This window comes from Coregonus clupeaformis, chromosome 18 (assembly GCF_020615455.1).
Source record: "Coregonus clupeaformis isolate EN_2021a chromosome 18, ASM2061545v1, whole genome shotgun sequence".
Lineage (NCBI taxonomy): Eukaryota > Metazoa > Chordata > Actinopteri > Salmoniformes > Salmonidae > Coregonus > Coregonus clupeaformis.
In genome coordinates, this window is record NC_059209.1 from 19640173 (window position 1) to 19661679 (window position 21507).

A 21507-nucleotide genomic window follows, 5' to 3' on the forward strand; every position below is an offset into this window, starting at 1 on the left:
TCTATGTTGGCCAGAGTGGTTCCCAATCAGAGGCAACGAGTGTCAGCTGTTGCTGGTTGTCTCTGATTGGGAGCCATATTTAGACAGGCTGTGTTCCCACAGGTGTTGTGGGATCTTGTTCCTGTCGGTCTGTTCCTAGTTAGGTTTGTCCATTGGATGTCACGTATCGTTTGTTGTTTTGTTACGCTGTTCGTGTTATCATCCGATTAATAAAGTATGTTTGCTTTCAACGCTGCGCCTTGGTCAACTCCATACGACGATCGTGACAGAAAATCCCACCATACCAGGACCAAGCAGCGTGTCCTGGAGCAGGCAGCCTGGACGTGGGAGCAAATATTGGACGGGCAGGGGTCCTGGACCTGGGAGGAAATCCAGGCCAGGATGGATCGCCGTCCATGGAGTGAGACGGTAGAGGCGCGACGGAGAGAGGAGCAACGGCGTCAACAGTGTCGTCGTCGGACGGACGAGAGGCAACCCCCAAAAATTTTTAGGGGGGGGGCATACGGCATGGGCGACGGGGCAGCAGGAGGCAGCTACAGGGCGTAGTAGGAGGTTAGGTGAGGAGGCCACCAGGTTAAGGGGGCTATTGGCGCAGAGGGAGCAGGAGTTAGTGGTGCAGAGGGTGGAGCTATTGGAGGCGATAAGGGAGAAGGTGAGAATTGAGGCACGGCGAGAGGAACTCGGTAGGCAGCTGAGGGAGCGGAGGGTTATGACGAAACCCAGTCCCGCTCCTCACACCAAGCAAGTGGTGTGCGTCACCAGTCCGGTCCGGCCCGTTCCTGCTCCCCGCACTAAGTGGATGGTGCGCGTCGCCAGCCCGGCCCGGCCTGTTCCTGCTCCTCGCACCAAGCCTACGGTGTGCGTCGCCAGCCCGGCCCAGCCTATTCCTGCTCCTCGCACCAAGCCTACGGTGCACGTCGCCAGCCCGGCCCGGCCTGTTCCTGCCCCTCGCACCAAGCCTACGGTGCGCGTCGCCAGCCCGGCCCGGCCTGTTCCTGTCCCTCGCACCAAGTCTACGGTGCGCGTCCCCAGCCCGGCCCGGCCTGTTCCTGCCACTCGCAACAAGTCTAAGGTGCGCGTCGCCAGCCCGGCCCGGCCTGTTCCTGCCACTCGCACCAAGTCTAAGGTGCGCGTCGCCAGCCCGGCCCGGCCTGTTCCTGCCACTCGCACCAAGCCTACGGTGCGCGTCGCCAGCCCGGCCCGGCCTGTTCCTGCCACTCGCACCAAACCTACGGTGCGCGTCGCCAGCCCGGCCCGGCCTGTTCCTGCCACTCGCACCAAGCCTACGGTGTGCGTCGCCAGCCCGGCCCAGCCTATTCCTGCTCCTCGCACCAAGCCTACGGTGCGCGTCGCCAGCCCGGCCAGGCCTGTTCCTGCCCCTCGCACCAAGCCTACGGTGCGCGTCGCCAGCCCGGCCCGGCCTGTTCCTGCCCCTCGCACCAAGTCTACGGTACGCGTCGCCAGCCCGGCCCGGCCTGTTCCTGCCCCTCGCACCAAGCCTACGGTGCGAGTCGTCAGCCCGGCCCGGCCTGTTCCTGCTCCTCGCACCAAGCCTACGGTGTGCGTCGCCAGCCCAGCCCGGCCTGTTCCTGCCCCTCGCACCAAGTCTACGGTGCGCGTCGCCAGCCCGGCCCGGCCTGTTCCTGCCCCTCGCACCAAGCCTACGGTGCGAGTCGTCAGCCCGGCCCGGCCTGTTCCTGCTCCTCGCACCAAGCCTACGGTGTGCGTCGCCAGCCCGGCCCGGCCTGTTCCTGCTCCTCGCACCAAGCCTACGGTGTGCGTCGCCAGCCCGGCCCGGCCTGTTCCTGCTCCTCGCACCAAGCCTACGGTGTGCGTCGCCAGCCCGGCCCGGTCTGTTCCTGCCCTTCGCACCAAGCCTACGGGGTGCTTCGCCAGCCCGGCCCGGCCTGTTCCTGCTCCTCGCACCAAGCCTGCGGTGTGCGTCGCCAGCCCGGTCCGGCCCGTTCCTGCTCCACGCACCAAGCCAGGGGTGCGCATCGTCAGCCCGGTCCGTAGCTGCTCCACGCACCAAGCCAGGGGTGCGCATCGTCAGCCCGGTCCGGCCCGTCCCTGCTCCACGCACCAAGCCAGGGGTGCGCATCGTCAGCCCGGTCCGGCCCGTAGCTGCTCCACGCACCAAGCCAGGTGTGCGCATCGTCAGCCCGGTCCGGCCCGTTCCTGCTCCACGCACCAAGCCAGGGGTGCGCATCGTCAGCCCGGTCTGGCCCGTCCCTGCTCCACGCACCAAGCCAGGGGTGCGCATCGTCAGCCCGGTCCGGCCCGTAGCTGCTCCACGCACCAAGCCAGGGGTGCGCATCGTCAGCCCGGTCCGCCCCGTCCCTGCTCCACGCACCAAGCCAGGGGTGCGCATCGTCAGCCCGGTCCGGCCCGTTGCTGCTCCACGCACCAAGCCAGGGGTGCGCATCGTCAGCCCGGTCCGGCCCGTTCCTGCTCCACGCACCAGGCCAGGGGTGTGCGTCGTCAGTCCGGCACAACCCGTGCCTGGGTCACCGGTGCCTGGTCAGGTACCGGTCAGCTGCTCCACACCGGAGCTGAAGCAATCCGCTCCTACGATGTCCAGTCCAGCTCCAGCCAGCGGGGCCAGACCGGACCAGGGGCGCTACGGGGGGATTATTAGAGGGTGGTGGTCAAGCCCGGAGCCGGAACCGCCTCCGAGGAGGAATGCCCACCCAGCCCTCCCCTGTTTGGTTCAGGTTAAGGCGCGGTCGCAGTCCGCGCCTTTGGGGGGGGGTACTGTCACACCCTGGCTCGGGGGACTCTATATGTTGAGCCAGGGTGTGTAGATTCATTGTGTTTGTGTAATGTGTTTGAGTGTCTAGTTGATCTATTTCTATGTTGGCCAGAGTGGTTCCCAATCAGAGGCAACGAGTGTCAGCTGTTGCTGGTTGTCTCTGATTGGGAGCCATATTTAGACAGGCTGTGTTCCCACAGGTGTTGTGGGATCTTGTTCCTGTCGGTCTGTTCCTAGTTAGGTTTGTCCATTGGATGTCACGTATCGTTTGTTGTTTTGTTACGCTGTTCGTGTTATCATCCGATTAATAAAGTATGTTTGCTTTCAACGCTGCGCCTTGGTCTACTCCGTCTAACGATCGTGACATTGGTAAAAGACCATGTCCATATTATGTCAAGAACAGCTCAAATAAGCAAAGACATGAAGGTCAGTCAATACGGAACATTTCAAGAACTTTGAAAGCTTCTTCAAGTGCAGTCGCAAAAACCATCAAGTGCATGAGGACCGCCACAGGAATGGAAGACCCAGAGTTACCTCTGCTGCAGAGGATAAGTTCATTAGAGTTACCAGCCTCAGAAATGGCAGGCCAAATAAATGCTTCACATAGATCAAGTCACAGACATCTCAACATCACCTGTTCAGAGGGGTCTGTGTGAATCAGGCCTTTATGGTCGAATTGCTGCAAAGAAACCACTACTAAAGGACACCAATAAGAAGAAGAGACCTGCTTTGGCCAAGAAACACGAGCAATGGACATTAGACCGGTGGACATTTGTCCTTGGAGATTTTTGGTTCTAACCGCCGTGCCTTTGTGAGACGCGGTGTGGGTGAACGGATGATCTCCACATGTGTAGTTCCCACCATAAAGCATGGAGTTATGGTGTGGTAGAGCTTTGCTGGTGATACTGTCTGTGATTTATTTAGAATTCAAGGCACACTTAACCAGCATGGCTCCCACAGCATTCTGCAGCGATACGCCATCCCATCTGGTTTGGGCTTAGTGAGACTATCATTAGTTTTTCAACAGGACAATGACCCAAGACACCTCCAGGCTGTGTAAGGGCTATTTTACCAAGAAGGAGAGTGATGGAGTGCTGCATCAGATGACCTGGCCTGCACATTCCACCGAACCTCAACCCAATTGAGATGGTTTGGGATGAGTCGGATGGCAGAGTGAAGGAAAAGCAGCCAACAAGTGCTCAGCATACGTGGGAACTCCTTCAAGACTGTTGGAAAAGCATTCCAGGTGAAGCTGGTTGAGAGAATGCCAAGAGTGTGCAAAGCTGTCAGAAAGGCAAAGGGTGGCTATTTGAAGAATCTCAAATATAAAATATATTTGATTTGTTTAACACTTTTTTGGTTACTACGTGATTCTGTATGTGTTATTTCATAGTTTTGATGTCTTCACTATTATTCTACAATGTAGAAAATAGAAAAAATAAAGAAAAACCCTTGAATGAGTAGGTGTGTCCAACAGGAAACAAAGGGCTGTGAGACATGGGTTTGATCTGAGACACATGAAAAGTGGGATGTATACGGAGGGTACGGGGCAACAGCAGAGGGGCTCATGATCTTGGAGATGGGGAAAGGGCCGATAAATCGGGGGGAAAGTTTGCGGGACTCGAGTGGACAGCCATACCTTCTGCCCGAGACGATACCAGGGTGCCGAGGTCTGGTGGCGGTCCGCTTGTCGTCAATAACTGGAGGAGGTCTTGAGAAAAGCCAACCGGGCTCTCCTTCAGGTATGATGACAGCGGCGGACAAACATCTGGGCCGAGGGTATGCCGACCTCTTCCTCTTGCTCCGGGAAGAGCGGGCGCTGATAACCAAGGGAACACTCAAAGGGCGAAAGACCCATGGCAGAGCAGGGAAGGGTGTTGCAGGCATATTCAACCCACACTAGTTGCTGGCTCCAGGTGGTGGGGTTGGCGGAGACCAGGCAGCACAGAGTCGTCTCCAGGTCTTGGTTGGCCAGCTCCGACTGGCCGTTGGACTGAGGGTGGAAACCGGAGGACATGCTGGCCGACGACCCAATGACTGTGCAGAACGCTTTCCAGAACCGGGATGAGAACTGAGAACCCGGTCGGAGACCATGTCCACTGGGAGTCCATGGATCCGGAAGATGTGCTGCACCATGAGCTGGGCCGTCTCTTTGGCGGAGGGTAGCTTGGGGAGAGGAATGAAGTGGGTGGCTTTGGAAAACTGGCCCACAACTCTCAGGATGGCGGTGTTGCCATCAGACGGGAGAAGACCCGTGACAAAGTCCAGGGATATGTGAGACCAGGGACGGTGAGGAACAGGCAGAGGTTGGAGGAGACCAGCCGGAGCTTGCCGAGGAGTCTTGGTCTGCGCAACAGATCGTGCAGGAGGCAATGTCAGGAACCATGGTAGGCCACCAAAAGCGTTGTCGCACAAAGACCAGGGTCCGACGGGAGTCCGGGTGGCAGGCAAGCCTGGAGGAGTGGGACCACTTAAGGACCGTGGAGCGGACAGCGTCAGGAATAAACATCCGGTTATCTGCTCCAACCAGTCGAAATCTCTCCGGGTACTCATCGACTCTGGGGCCGATGAGAACTTTATGGACGCAACCTTGGCGACTGAACTGGGCATCCCCACTCAGCCCCTCTCCATTCCCATGGACGGGTGCTGTATAGGCCGGGTCACCCACAATACCACCCCCATCAACCTACGAGTGTCAGGGAACCGAACCCCCCCGGGGTTCGGCTGGGAATGCTGCGTCTCCCGGACCTGCATCCCTATTCCCCAACTGAGTGCCATCACCAAGCACGAGGTGGGTAGGATGGTATCGGATTCCAGGGGTGTAGCTGCGGGGCTATAGCGGCGTGACAGCGCATCTGGCTTGACATTCTTGGATCCAAGTCAGTTTGCGAGGGAGAAGTTGAACCGGGTGAAAAGCAGGGCCCACCTAGCTTGCATGGAATTAAGACGTTTGGCGGTGCGGAGATATTCCAAGTTCTTGTGGTCTGACCACACAATAAATGGATGTTCCGCCCACTCCAGCCAGTGCCTCCACTCCTCCAACTCCATCTTCACCGCGAGACGCTTACGATTCCCCACGTCGTAATTCATCTACGTGGTGTTAAGGCGATGGGAGAAGAAGGCGCAGGGATGTAACTTGAGGTCCAGGGCCGAACGCTGGGAGAGGACCACCCCCACTCCGACATCCAAAGCATCGGCCTCCACCACGAACTGGCGGGACGGGTCAGGATGAACCAAGATGGGAGCAGTGGTGAAACAGTGTTTGAGGTCCCGGAATGCCCAGTCAGCAGCTGGGGACCATGTGAATGGAACCTTGGGAGAGGTGAGTGCAGACAGGGGGGAAGCCAGGGTGCTGTAACCCCGGATAAAGGGCGATAAAAGTTGGCGAATCCAAGGAAACGTTGCAGCTGCAGTTTGGACGTAGGCTAGGGCCAATCCACCACCGATCCATCTGTACACTCCCTGCAGCGATGATGTAACCCTGGAAGGGGATGGTGGAGTGATGGAGTTCGCATTTCTCCACTTTCACAAAAAGCTGGTTCTCCAGGAGGCGTTGGAGGATCTGTCGGACGTGAAGCACGTGCTCTTGGGCAGAGTGGGAGAAGACGAGGATGTCGTCGAGGTAGACGAAGATGAACCGGTTCAACATTTCGCGGAGAATATCATTAACCAGGGCCTGGAACACAGTTGGAGCATTTGTAAGGCCAAATGGCATGACCAGATATTCGTAGTGACCGCTGGCTGTGTTGAAGGCAGTCTTCCACTCGTCCCCCTCCCGTATCCGCACCAGGTGGTAGGCATTCCGTAGGTCCAGCTTGGAGAACACGTTGGCCCCCTGGAGCAGCTCGAAGGCCGAGGAGATGAGTGGTAGCGGGTAGTGGTTCTTCACCGTGATGTCGTTGAGGCCTGGTAGTCAATGTACGGGCGCAGGGTTTTGTCCTTCTTCTCCACAAAGAAGAACCCTGCGCCGGCGGGGGAGGCGGAAGGATGGATGAACCCGGCAGCTAGGGAGTCCTCAATATAGGTCTCCATAGCCTTGGTCTCCGGACCCGACAGCGAGTACAGTCGTCCCCGGGGTGGAGTGGTTCCTGGGAGAAGGTTGATTCCGCAGTTGTAGGGTTGGTGTGACGGATGCAAAGTGGCCCGGGCCTTACCAAACACCTCCCGGAGGTCCTTGTAGTCCGCGGGAATGGTGGAGAGGTCCGATGCAACTTCCGAACCCCCAGGAAGATGTCCCGGGGCAGGCTGCACTGACTTCAGGAAATGATTGTGGCAGAACGGGCTCCAGCCCGTGATGGCACCAGTAGACCAGTCAATAAAGGGGTTGTGTCCCTGCACCTTTAGCAGGGATTAAAGCCTAGAGTCTTCTTGGGCATGATGCTACGAGCTTGGCACACCTGTATTTGGGGAGTTTCTCCCATTCTTATCTGCAGATCCTCTCAAGCTCTGTCAGGTTGGATGGGGAGCGTCGCTGCACAGCTATTTCCAGGTCTCTCCAGAGATGTTCGATCGGGTTCAAGTCCGGGCTCTGGCTGGGCCACTCAAGAACATTCAGAGACTTGTCCCGAAGCCACTCCTGCTTTGTCTTGGCTAAGTGCTTAGGGTCGTTGTCCTGTTGGAAGGTGAACTTTCTCCCCAGTCTGAGGTCCTGAGCGCTCTGGAGCAGGTTTTCATCAAGTATCTGTACTTCGCTCCGTTCATCTTTCCCTTGATCCTGACTAGTCTCCCAGTCCCTTCCGCTGAAAAATATGCCCACAGCATGATGCTGCCACCATCATGATTCACCATAAGGATGGTGCCAGGTTTCCTCCAGACACTTGGCATTCAGGCCAAAGAGTTCAATCTTGGTTTCATCAGATAAGAGAATCTTGTTTCTCATGGTCTGAGAGTACTTTAGCTGCCTTTTGGCAAACTCCAAGCAGGCTGTCATGTTCCTTTTACTGAGGAGTGGCTTCTGTCTGGCCACTCTACCATAAATGCCTGATTGCTGAAGTGCTGCAGAGATGGTTGTCCTTCTGGAAGGTTCTCCCATCTCCACAGAGGAACTCTGGAGCTCTGTCAGAGTGACAATTGGGTTCTTGGTCACCTCCTTGACCAAGGCCCTTCTCCCCTGATTGCTCAGTTTGGCCGGGCGGCCAGCTCTAGGAAGAGTCTTGGTGGTTCCAAACTTCTTCCATTTAAGAATGATGGAGGCCACTGTGTTCTTGGGGACCTTCAATGCTGCAGACATTTTTTGGTACCCTTCCCCAGATCTGTGCCTCGACACAATCCTATCTCTGAGCTCTACGGACAATTCCTTCGACCTCATGGCTTGGTTTTTGCTCTGACATGCACTGTCAACTGTGGGACCTTATATAGACAGGTTTGTGCCTTTCCCAATCATGTCCAATCAATTGAACTTACCACAGGTGGACTTCTCAAGGATGATCAATGGAAACAGGATGCACCTGAGCTCAATTTCAAGTCTTATAGCAAAGGGTCTGAATACTTATGTAAAGAAGTTTAATAATTTATTTTCTTTTGTACATTTGCAAAAATTTCAAAAATACTGTTTTCGGTTTGTCATTATGGGGTACTGTGTGTAGACTGATGAGGAACATTTTTCATTTAATCCATATTAGAATAAGGCTGTAACGTAACAAAATGAGGAAAAAGTCAAGGGGTCTGAATACTTTCCGAATGCACTGTAGTGTACAACAAAACACTACAGAGTCAAAACCTTGAGAGCAACCAGACTCAGAGGGGAGGGCCTTCCTCCTCTGGCTGTGCCATAAAGAGCACTGCAGTAGTTAGAGATGTTATCTTAACAGCATCAGAAGAGACATCCATGGATGGAGTAATTTCATACAGTAAGCAGAATGCTGGAAGGGTTGTGACGTTGGCATTTTCAGCCCATTTCATTAAAAACTCCATGAGTTCCATATGGAATGTTGACTGGAACCTCTGCCCGGCCCAGAAGGTCTTGGCATCCAGAACCAGCAGGAAAATGCTTTTCTCCTGGAAACAGAAATATAGAGAGGTTTGTACAATGTTATGTCAAATGTAATAAATTGATGGTGAAAATTCATTTTTGTTGTTGTTTAGTTTTTGTTGTTGTTTACCGTTCTGGGTGTGACGATGACGGACATGACCACACCATCGTGCTCCTCTGTTGCTTTGGGTGCAGAAACAAACACAGGTTCAGATGGGAACCGACCAGGGTGGCACCACGCCTACACAAAGAAAATGTAAATGCATTATGCCCTTAACATGTACGTTTCTTGGTCTCCAGATTCATCTTCAGCAGGGAGTCACTGTGTCTGAAGCCACATGCGTAGTAGTAGCGGTATGGACGTGGTATGGACGCACATTGTAGTGGGCATAGTTGATCTGTGGGAACTCCAGGTCAAAGTACTGGAGCAGCTCTTCGTCATAGAGATCCTAGTGTGTACAGAGAAAGTTTAGCACACCCAGAAGAGAGACAGATTTGTCAGGTAGCCATGACAACAAACACATCACCATTTCTTTTCATCAGCCAGAACACATGCGTCAGAATGCCAGGGGTTAGCATTAGAAGACAGAGTTAGCCTTTTATGGTATGATGACTAAAGGTGTTGCTGGTTCAATTGCGATTGTGCTTAAGTGCTTTGCTTCCCCTCTGAGGGCAACAATCCTGAGTTTGTGGTTCAGCCTAAACAGCAACACCGCCACTTAGTTTGGTATAAAAAGACAGACTATGGTATAAAAATGTAAATACCACATAAACACAAACACACACATACACACCTCTCCACACCCAATGTTGACTGCAGTTGCTTGACAGAAAGGTAGATTGACAAGGTTTTGATCGCTAGGTGTGTCATCAGTCACCTTCAGGAGTAGGACGTATCTCTGTGGAAGGTTTCTGCACAGGGAGTTATAAAACTGGCATAGCAGAAAACAGAAACATTAGCCATTGTATCATCATTACGGAATAGATACAATATCAGAAACAGACATTCCAAAACTGTGGTGAGTAGTTGACTCAAAGAGAAAGAAAGACAAAAGTTGAACAGTTTTGAACAAAGCAAGAGAGAGAAAAAGAGAGAGACAGAGAAAGAGAGACAGAGAAGGAGAGAGAGAGAGAGAGAGCTAGCTATATTTGGTTGTATTTTGCTCAAATAGAGAGGGATGCTATGTTAGCTAGCTGGCTATGGCCAACACTGGAACTCTTCCAAGTCAAGGTAAGCTTTTGGTTTTAGTAATTTATTGCCACCGGGGCCCGACCTGTTTAAATGATAAACTGCTTTCTGACTGTACACTGTACTGCATGATTGTAGCGGATTTACTAACGCGTTAGTTCTATTAGCTATGTTGACTATAACATGACAACGATGTAGGCTGTGTGTAATGGTTAGCGGTCATGATATGAAGGTTTGGCTCTGAACGTTTTTTTCCCCCTGGTCACAGACAGTTGTGTTGTGCACTGAAGTCCACAAGCAAAGGGAAAAGGTGAGATGAGGAGAGCACATAGATAATTGCGAGAAGGAATTATATATACAATGAGCAAAATGATCATGCTATTTTTATGTGGCTGCTATGAAAGTGAACTGTGTGATCAGGGGTGTATTCATTCTGTCAATTCTGTTGAAAAACGTTTCTTAAACGGAAGCAAATGGAACGAAACGGGGATAAACATACCTGAGTTTGTCCAATAGAAACTCTCATTTGCAACTGTTGGACTAATGATTACACCCTTAGATCAGCAAGATGTAGGCAAGAGTGTGTCACTGTCTGTCACCTTGATTCCTCAAAATTCTCTCGAAATGTGCAGCTACGTTGTAAACTTACATTCATAGGCTAGGTTGTAGCAACCTCATGATGGGTACAAGGAAAATTAGAGTATCATGTAGTAGTCTAAATCTATCAATGTTACATTGAGCTGGGTGAATGGAATGTGAATGACAGTCATCCAATATGCTGTAATAGAAATAAGGCCATGCTCATAAAAACAAATTATAATCCTCCCTCATCTTAAACGGCACCGACCGCCACTATTACATGTGCATATTCGTGAGAGTCTTAGCTTTTCATAGATAGCTTTTAGTAGTTTGTAGCCCAAACCATTCTGATTCTACAAATGTTTTTGTATAAAAGACCCGGCCCGGGCCTCTTCGGGATCCGCCCTTGTCTCACAAACACTGCTCTAGTTCAGCCCTCGTTAATCACACATGGTTGGTATCTATGGATGCAGAAGAAATAGTAAAATCCAATGATACAACCCAAAAGTCTGTAGCTCAAACACACAATGTTTAAATGAGTTAGAAGTCCAAATCACGTTGGCGATACGGACAAATTAACTTAATGTAACACCGAACCACAGTATGTGCGAACAGCATGTTAACGAATCTGTTGCATCTGTTCACAGTGGGCAGGATATCATTGTGACTTGTTCTTATTGATACAGTTTTATAACTACTCATTGGTTGGGATCTAACCAATCTAGTGTATATAATATAGTATATTTGTATGTGTGTATATGTGTAATGTCTGTCTGTGTGTGTGTGTGTGTGTGTGTGTGTGTGTGTCTGTGTGTGTGTGAGTGTATATCCTGATTTTACACATTTACTGTAACATATGGTTTGGGTCAATAACTTCGCCTGTCTGTCTGTCCACCACATTGAAGATGGTGTCGTCCTGTGGCTCCCAGGTCATGACCTTGTGGAAGCTCTTGCCCTGGATCCTGAACAGCATAAACTTGAGCAGGTCCAGCTTGATGGGCTGCTCTATGAACACCACATACCGTAGTTCTCTGACATTGCTGCAGTCACACAACACACACAGAGACAGAGGTAGAGCTGAGGTTATTATGTGTATGTCACACCCTGGCGCTGGGACTCTATATGTTGAGCCAGGGTGTGTTCATTCTATGTGTTATATTTCTATGTTGGGGGTTCTAGTTGTGTTTATTTCTATGTTGGTTGGAGTGACTCCCAATCAGAGGCAACGAGTGTCAGCTGTGGCTGGTTGTCTCTGATTGGGAGCCATATTTAAACTGTCTGTTTTTCCCTTTGTGTTTGTGGGTCCTCTGTTCCCGACGAACGTGACAGAAGAACCCACCATACAAGGACCAAGCAGCGTGTCCAGGAGCAGGCAGACTGGACATGGGAGGAAGCGCCGGGAAAGGAGATGGAGAGGTTGGCGATGGCCCAGGTGGGCAAATCGTGGTCCTGGGAGGACATGCTCGGGGGCAAAGGGCCATGGGCTAGGATTAAGGCCCTGGCGAGAGAGGAGCAGCGGCATCAGCAGTGTCATCGCCGGACGGACGAGAGGCAACCCCCAAAATTTTTTAGGGGGGGGCACACGGCATGGGCGGCTGGGCAGCAGGAGGCTGCCACAGGGCGATTTGGAGAGGAGGCCACCGGGTTTGGGGGGCCAGAAGGCAGGTTGGCGGAGCCTGGATGGAGAGCGGAACCAACTTCCCGTACTCAGGCATGGCAACATGGGACGGGGCAGGTTCCGCGGTATGCGGAGCGGTGTACGGTGCCACGAGTGGTCCGGCATAGTCCGGTACGTCCTGTGCGAGCACCCCGCACGTGTCGTGCGAAGGTGGGTATGCAGCCAGGACGGAGTGTGCCGGCTCAACGCTCGTGGTCTCCAATGCCTCTCCGCGGTCCCGGATATCCTGCGCCAGTGTCACGTGCTGTTATGCCAGTACGGGTACACAGCCCTGTGCGTCCTGTGCGGATGCCTCACACCGAGTGTGTGAAGGTAGGCATTCAGCCAAGACGGGTTGTGACCGCTCTTCACTCCAGGTCTCCTGTCCGTCTCCACAGCCCGGTCCGGCCTGTTCCTGCCCCTCGCACCAAGCCTACGGTGTGCGTCGCCAGCCCGGCCCGGCCTGTTCCTGCCCCTCGCACCAAGCCTACGGTGTGCGTCGCCAGCCCGGCCCGGCCTGTTCCTGCCCCTCGCACCAAGCCTACGGTGTGCGTCGCCAGCCTCGGCCCGGCCTGTTCCTGCCCCTCGCACCAAGCCTACGGTGTGCGTCGCCAGCCCGGCCCGGCCTGTTCCTGCCCCTCGCACCAAGCCTACGGTGTGCGTCGCCAGCCCGGCCCGGCCTGTTCCTGCCACTCGCACCAAGTCTACGGTGTGCGTCGCCAGCCCGGCCCGGCCTGTTCCTGCCACTCGCACCAAGTCTAGGGTGCGCGTCGCCAGCCCGGCCCGGCCTGTTCCTGCCACTCGCACCAAGCCTACGGTGCGCGTCGCCAGCCCGGTCCGGCCTGTTCCTGCCACTCGCACCAAGCCAGGGGTGCGAGTCGTCAGCCTGGTCCAGCCTGTTCCTGCTACTCGCACCAAGCCAGGGGTGCGAGTCGTCAGCCTGGTCCAGCCCGTTCCTGCTACTCGCACCAAGCCAGGGGTGCGAGTCGTCAGCCTGGTAAAGCCCGTTGCTGCTCCACGCACCAAGCCAGGGGTGCGAGTCGTCAGTCCGGTGAGGCCCGTTCCGGCTCCACGCACCAAGCCAGGGGTGCGAGTCGTCAGTCCGGTGAGGCCCGTTCCGGCTCCACGCACCAAGCCAGGGGTGCGCATCGTCAGCCCGGTCCGGCCCGTTGCTGCTCCACGCGCCAAGCCAGGGGTGCGCATCGTCAGCCCGGTCCGGTCCGTTCCTGCCTCACGCACCAAGCCAGGGGTGCGCGTCGTTAGTCCGGCACAACCCGTGCCTGGGTCACCGGTGCCTAATCAGGTACCGGTCAACTGCTCCACAACGGAGCTGAAGCTAACCGCTCCTGCTACGTCCAGTTCAGCTCCAGCCAGCGGGGCCAGACCGGACCAGGGGCGCTATGGGGGGCTTATTGGAGGGTGGTGGGCAAGCCCGGAGCCAGAACCGCCGCCGAGGAGGAATGCCCACCCAGCCCTCCCCTGTTTTGCTCTGGTTGAGGCGCGGTCGCAGTCCGCGCCTTTAGGGGGGGGTACTGTCACACCCTGGCGCTGGGACTCTATATGTTGAGCCAGGGTGTGTTCATTCTATGTGTTATATTTCTATGTTGGGGGTTCTAGTTGTGTTTATTTCTATGTTGGTTGGAGTGACTCCCAATCAGAGGCAACGAGTGTCAGCTGTGGCTGGTTGTCTCTGATTGGGAGCCATATTTAAACTGTCTGTTTTTCCCTTTGTGTTTGTGGGTTCTTGTTCCGTGTTGGTCTATGTTACCTAGGACGTTACGAGTCGTTTGTTGTTTTGTTCATTGTCAGTATTTATCACTAAAGGTAAATAAACATGTTCGTTCATCACGCTGCGCCTTGGTCTATTCCCTACGACGATCGTGACAGTGTAGCTAAAAATACTGGCTTCCGACCGGCAGCATACATTATATGCTGGGAGGTAATATATTTACTGTAATTATTAAGGTCTAGATTGAATCCGGACCCCGGACGATCTGCGCTATAGCGCAATTGAAATTTAAAGCCGTAAGAGTTGCCATGTTGTACGAGGCCCCTTCACGGTCATAATGAGGATGGGCTGTGGCTGAGTTCACTGCAATGTACTGAATCCAGTCCACCTATGAACATGAGGACACACATTATCATTATCATCATAGTCATCATCATCATCATCTTCATCATCATCATTATCATTATCGCTGCAAACATCATTATCAACTCAGTCATACACACACAGTTCAAATGCCGAGACTATGAGACCATTGTGCTTTTGAAGTGACAGGTTGGTGCGAAATCTGTAGCCCATCTCTGCTGCGCTGTATCAGCACAATGGACAGTGCCCTACACAGTAAAGCAAGGCCTATTTGGCCATGAATATAGGCTACAAGACAGATAGGGTAATTCACCTATTACAAACAGCCTATGTGAATGCAGCCGTACACACAGCTGTTTTACCAAAATAATGCAAACTAAATGCTGAAAGAAGTAGCCTAGTTTTTCATGCAAAACTAAAATACTGAATAGCAGTTTGGCTTAGAATACCAACAGAACTGTGAATGCGAACGAATGAACGCGAACAGAACAAAACAGCGACCGAATGAATGCAAACAGAACAAAACAGCGACCGAATGAATGCAAACAGAACAAAACAGCGATAAGCCTACTATAGGCCTATAAACAAAATAGCAGATCGATAAAAGCATGACACAATCTATATTTAGGCTAGTTACATTAACAGTAAACAAACACTGTAAACAAAAGGTGAATGCAAATAACCAAAACATAGCCTACAGGCTATTACAGTGAAATGCAGCCATGCACAGCTGTCTTGCCAAATAAATGGGCCTATAGGAATGCTTCAAACATGGAAAATCATGCAGCTCATGAGTTCTGCAACACATTGCGATATGGCACAAATTCAACCCACCCATGTAATCAATTAAACAATGCCGGCCTACCATAAACACGGGGGTAGGCTTTTCACGCAGAGCTAGCTGGAGCTCTGCAGCATCATCGCATTTCTTAAACCTGTTTTCGCTTTGTCATTATGGGGTATTGTGTGTAGATTGATGAGGCTTTTATTTTTATTTAATCCATTTTAGAACAAGGCTGTAACGTAACAAAATGTGGAAAAAAGGAAGGAGTCTGAATACTTTCCGAATGCACCGTATGCTAAAAATGTTTATTCTATTCTACTGAGCGATTTACTTTATGTTCGTATTCTAATATTTTATTATTTCTTATTGTTGTTTCACTGTCGAGAAGGAACCTGCTAATAAGCATTTTGTTGAGCAGTGTATCACTGTAAGATCCCCCCTGATTTTCTGTAAAATATGTTCACCTGATAGTGGTCATAGACAATAGCTGTACCTTCTCCTTGGTCTCTAGGCTCTGTGGATCGAGTAGGTCTCTGTGCTGACGTAATAGTCTCACTTGTACTTCATAATGTTCTCACTGGCGTTGTTTGTGGCCTCTGTTAACAAATCCAGTTGTCAGAACAGGAGCATTTTCATTACATTGTGCCAATCAGTGTTACAGTGGGGGGAAAAAGTATTTAGTCAGCCACCAATTGTGCAAGTTCTCCAACTTAAAAAGATGAGAGAGGTCTGTAATTTTCATCATAGGTACACGTCAACTATGACAGACAAAAAGAGGAAAAAAATCCAGAAAATCACATTATAGGATTTTTAATGAATTTATTTGCAAATTATGGTGGAAAATAAGTATTTGGTCAATAACAAAAGTTTCTCAATACTTTGTTATATACCCTTTGTTGGCAATGACACAGGTCAAACGTTTTCTGTAAGTCTTCACAAGGTTTTCACACACTGTTGCTGGTATTTTGGCCCATTCCTCCATGCAGATCTCCTCTAGAGCAGTGATGTTTTGGGGCTGTCGCTGGGCAACACAGACTTTCAACTCCCTCCAATGATTTTCTATGGGATTGAGATCTGGAGACTGGCTAGGCCACTGCAGGACCTTGAAATGCTTCTTACGAAGCCATTCCTTCGTTGCCTTTGGGATCATTGTCATGCTGAAAGACCCAGCCACGTTTCATCTTCAATGCCCTTGCTGATGGAAGGAGGTTTTCACTCAAAATCTCACGATACATGGCCCCATTCATTCTTTCCTTTACACGGATCAGTCGTCCTGGTCCCTTTGCAGAAAAACAGCCCCAAAGCATGATGTTTCCACCCCCATGCTTCACAGTAGGTATGGTGTTCTTTGGATGCAACTCAGCATTCTTTGTCCTCCAAACACGACGAGTTGAGTTTTTACCAAAAAGTTCTATTTTGGTTTCATCAGACCATATGACATTCTCCCAATCCTCTTCTTGATGATCCAAATGCACTCTAGCAAACTTCAGACGGGCCTGGACATGTACTGGCTTAAGCAGGGGGACACGTCTGGCACTGCAGGATTTGAGTCCCTGGCGGCGTAGTGTGTTACTGATGGTAGGCTTTGTTACTTTGGTCCCAGCTCTCTGCAGGTCATTCACTAGGTCCCCCCGTGTGGTTCTGGGATTTTTGCTCACCGTTCTTGTGATCATTTTGACCCCACGGGGTGAGATCTTGCGTGGAGCCCCAGATCGAGGGAGATTATCAGTGGTCTTGTATGTCTTCCATTTCCTAATAATTGCTCCCACAGTTGATTTCTTCAAACCAAGCTGCTTACCTATTGCATATTCAGTCTTCCCAGCCTGGTGCAGGTCTACAATTTTGTTTCTGGTGTCCTTTGACAGCTCTTTGGTCTTGGCCATAGTGAAGTTTGGAGTGTGACTGTTTGAGGTTGTGGACAGGTGTCTTTTATACTGATAACAAGTTCAAACAGGTGCCATTAATACAGGTAACGAGTGGAGGACAGAGGAGCCTCTTAAAGAAGAAGTTACAGGTCTGTGAGAGCCAGAAATCTTGCTTGTTTGTAGGTGACCAAATACTTATTTTTTTCCCCCACTGTATCTGTTAAGCGTTTTATCTTTCTTAGTGATATTCACATATGAACTAAACTTTCACAAAATGTTGAAGCTTTCCACCATCTTACACTAGCAACACCCTCTGATATTTGTCAATGTTTTTTTGGTAAGTAGAGGTCACAATATTCACATGTTAAGGCTAAGCTACAAATCACAGTCATCAAATCACAGTCATTTATCTGTGAACTTTGCTTTCTATAGGGCCACGGACAATCTTTGTGGTGTTACAAAGGTGCTATTTATTTTGTTGAACCTGATCTATCTGTGCTGTTTTACAATCGGTTATGCTTTAGTGCAGCACAATACCTCTGGAGATAAATGTTTTATGCTCTTCTGTTTGACTACACAAACTACACACAGAGCTTTTAAAAGTAAAAAGTATCTCAATCTCTCTCTCTCTCTCAGGACAAAGGATGCATGATAGAACCAGGTATAAATGGGGCTTAAAGGCCCAGTGAAGTCAACATTCTGTATTTCTTGTGTTTTACAGTATATCATATTGTACAACAGCTGATGAAACTAATACTGTAAAAGTGTGAAAACATTTGATTAGTGTTATTTCCTGATAGTTAATGGTTGAAAATACAATCTACACAGGACCTTCTAAACTGCAGGTTTGCATGGGCGGGAGTTTCGGCTTTCCATGGTGACATCACCAAGTGGTAAATTGTTTGATAGACCAATAACAAAGAGAGATCCAAACCTCTCTGCCAATAACAGCTAGTTTTCAGTTTTCCCCTCCCCACCCAGACCACTCCCAGACAGTCCTAGCAAAATTATTGCTTGAGAATTTTACATTTTTTGTTAAAAAGCTATTTTTGCCCATTTTAATGGTAATATATTACAGTAAGGTGCTTAATTTATATTGATTTAAAAACGGCTGCATTGGGTCTTTAACTCTTCAGGTAGCCCACACAAAAATCTACTCTTTTGATCTCTAAGCATACCTACATACCTTTCCTTTGACCATTATATCGTCTTCCCACCATCATATCTGTCATCTCAGCAGTGTCTGTGAGCAAGACAATACATAGAGTCAACAGCACTCACCAAGGCCGCAAGCCACAACCAGAACAATGGGGAACATTGGGGAGAGTGGGGTGAGTAGAGCAATTTTTTTTACATTCAGCATCACTCCATCAAGGGAAATATAGTATTATTTCTAACAAACATATCTACATATATCTCAGGATGTTGTCTATCCCTGGAAATAATCAGAATTAATTTAAACATTACAGTTTTGAAAACATAGCTTGTCCAAAAAAAGTGGTCTCTTGGCACAACTTGAGCTGTGGGACAGGGTAAATTAAGCTGCCTACACATTTCTGTGCTGAATGAAATATTACCATAACCTTTTAAAAACCATGTCTATCTTTATTTTCAAAACACAATTCAACACAATGACAATCAAAAAAAATTATTTTTGATAATGTGTATGTTTTTATATTTTCACACATGCTTAACACCTAACAAACACTTTGCACTTTTTCAAAACACTTTTAGGCCCTGTTGTTAGCTCATATCCCAGCAATAATGCCTTGCATTACGCCTGGGAAGAAAACACTTCAATTTGCTCAACTTGCCATTGGCTCAACCATTGGCTCAACTTACCCCAAGGCAAACATTTGGAATATATTAACCCACACAGCTACAAGGATGAACTTTCATGCTAGGTTTAAAACCTCATGTTGAAGCTTATAGAGACCCCAACTGATGTATAGAACAATCTTACAATGATCTACTTTGGTTTAAATACAAGCATCATGAAACCTCTAACACAATAAATGCATTTGACTTGGTGAAAATCAGTTATTTGGACCTAATTTACTTACCACTTTTTCCATGTGGTTTCTTCCTTCACAGACTCCACGAAATGATGACCTCTTCCTAAATATTTGGTAAAAATGATTAATTTTGTTTATTGTTTCCTAGAAACAAGGGTACCTCAGCTTACCCCACTCTCCCCTACTGCACACAGAGGTACACAACTCTCAAGACACTTAATGGGAATCTTGAATTGGGAAAATAATCAAGCAAAGATGTTCTTACAGTGGTCAGGCATAGCCATGGTTCCAAACTCACACACCACAATGCAACTTTCTCAAAATTACGCATATAGGAGTCGCTGCGCAGGAAGCGGCTGCTGTAGGTCACCTCACCATCAAGGATGTGGAAGCTGTGCATCAAGGCCATGCCATCAAACCAGTGGTTGTAGCTGAGGAAAGAGACAAAGACAAATGGGTTTGTATTTGGTATGTGTGCTCCACATACAAGTATGTCTATGGGCGTAAGGCTGAGTGTCTGTGCATGTGCCTGTGTGCCATGTTCTCTTTGTGTGTGTGTACTGTGCACTGTATGTCTTGAGTGTAAGTGGTTTCTGTCTAGGAAATTCATTCATTTTATTTTATACATGTCTTTGCCGAACTCAAACTTTCCAGGCCCATTCCGCAGGATCCAGGATGGGATGTTCCCCTTGTTCACCGTGGTGATGGGCTCAGGGGTCTCCTCAACAGAACGCACCAGGGGTCCAATACCCTCCAGCCCTGTGACCAAGGGGCATTTCTTCTCCGATGCTGCCATGAAGAGAGAAGATAAATGTTCAAGCTTTCAGATATCACACATCATAGATTACATTTTTACTTGTTTGGCGGGAAAGAGATAGGTAATCAACATACACGGGGTTCGATCTTGCGTTCATATCAACATTTTGTCCTGAAGTCTACACTACTTCAGGTCTCAGTGACTGTGACGTCATTGCACGATGGGTTACATCTGCATGCTACACATACACATACACATACACACTGTATCCGATGACCTCACCATTGTCTTCGTATAATTTATTTTGTGCCGCTCATGGCTGGGGTGCAGTGTTTCACCTGGCTTTGCTATAGGACGACACAGACCAACCAGAATTTAAACATAGGCTACTAGAGTGAAGAGTCGGACACCACCATGCCAGTTGTCCTGTTTATGGTTCTACGCACACTGACTGACTGGGATTTAAACAGTATGAGAGAGAGGGGAGTCACTGACGACCTTTGAACTGTGGAACTGTGCTGAGGCCAGCCTCTAACACTGTGGCTGACACTGTCTCGGACACGTCCCGGTTCTGATAAAAACACACACAGACGATTTGTTTGCCTTGTTTTTAACTTGATTACATAGAGATGCCAATTCAATAAAGGCGTATTAACTGCAACTCTGATGAGAGTGCCTTGGTCTTTTTGATTAAAGGGATAATTCGATGAACTCATAGATACCATTTTTATGTCTCTGTGTGCAGTTTGACGGAAGATTAAGGTAGTTTCTGGAGCGATTGATTGCTAGCTGTAGCGCAATGACTGGAAGTCTATGGGATCAGCTAGCATACAGAAACTACCTTCAACTTCCTTCAAACAGCACGCAGAGACATTCAAATGGTATCCATGAGTTCATCTGACTCTGGGTAAATAGAAAGAAAGGGCTTAATTGCCAAAATCTCAAACTATCTCTTTAAGTTTAGCCTCCATAAACAACCACACAGGTTTACACTTGAACCACCCCAGTAGAGCTGCTGGTGAACTGTGATTGAACCTTTCACTGACTTTTATGGCTGGTTTATGTCATAGCAATTAACAGGACGTGGATCTTAGAGTAAACAGTCAGTTACTCTACCACAGGCTACATACCTTATCTGGAGGATTAGGCTAGTCGTGATTGAGTAACAAAGTATAATGTCGGTGCAGGAATTATGACACATACACCAGCCACTAGATGACACTACAGTTATAGTTAATTTCAGAACAAACACAAACAGTTTTCCATTACAAACAGTGCATGATCATTGTAAAGCGTAATTCTTAAAACGTAAAATATACTGTGCAACAACAGGACATAGAGCACTGCAAATTTTTACATTACATAAACATTCCGAACAAACGATTATGAAACGATTGTCCTTAGAACAACTGAACAAGTGTTGTCTCTTATCCCATAGCTAATGCTAAAGCTTCAGCTTAACAAGCAAAAATGACTTGGGTTCAATAACACCAAGTTGGTTATGGATTTCCTGACACCAGCTGGAATGCGGTTTTAACCAATCAGCATTCAGGATTAGATCCACCCGTTGTATAATGTGTTATAAGTATATGAACAATCATATTCGTGTGGATGTCAGATTCTTTGCCAGTAGGCCTATATCACTCCTGTGTATGGATATAATGCCTCATCTAGTGGTTGACAGAGATATTACATTTCTTCTTCTATCAGAGAAGTTCAACTGATAAAGTTCAGTTTACCACCAGAGACTAAAGCATCACCTAGATCTCCCCTTGTGGGTGGTTCCTCCGAACAGCATGCAAAGCAGCATGGGATGGAAGTCAGTTGAACCTGCCATAGCACTGAA

General features: G+C 49.4%; 1 pseudogene; it reads right to left on the reverse strand.

Annotated features, from left to right (window-relative positions):
- Positions 1-8639: 8639 nt before the first annotated feature.
- LOC121550716 lies at positions 8640-19700 on the reverse strand (annotated as a pseudogene).
- Between the last annotated feature and the right edge of the window lie 1807 nt (positions 19701-21507).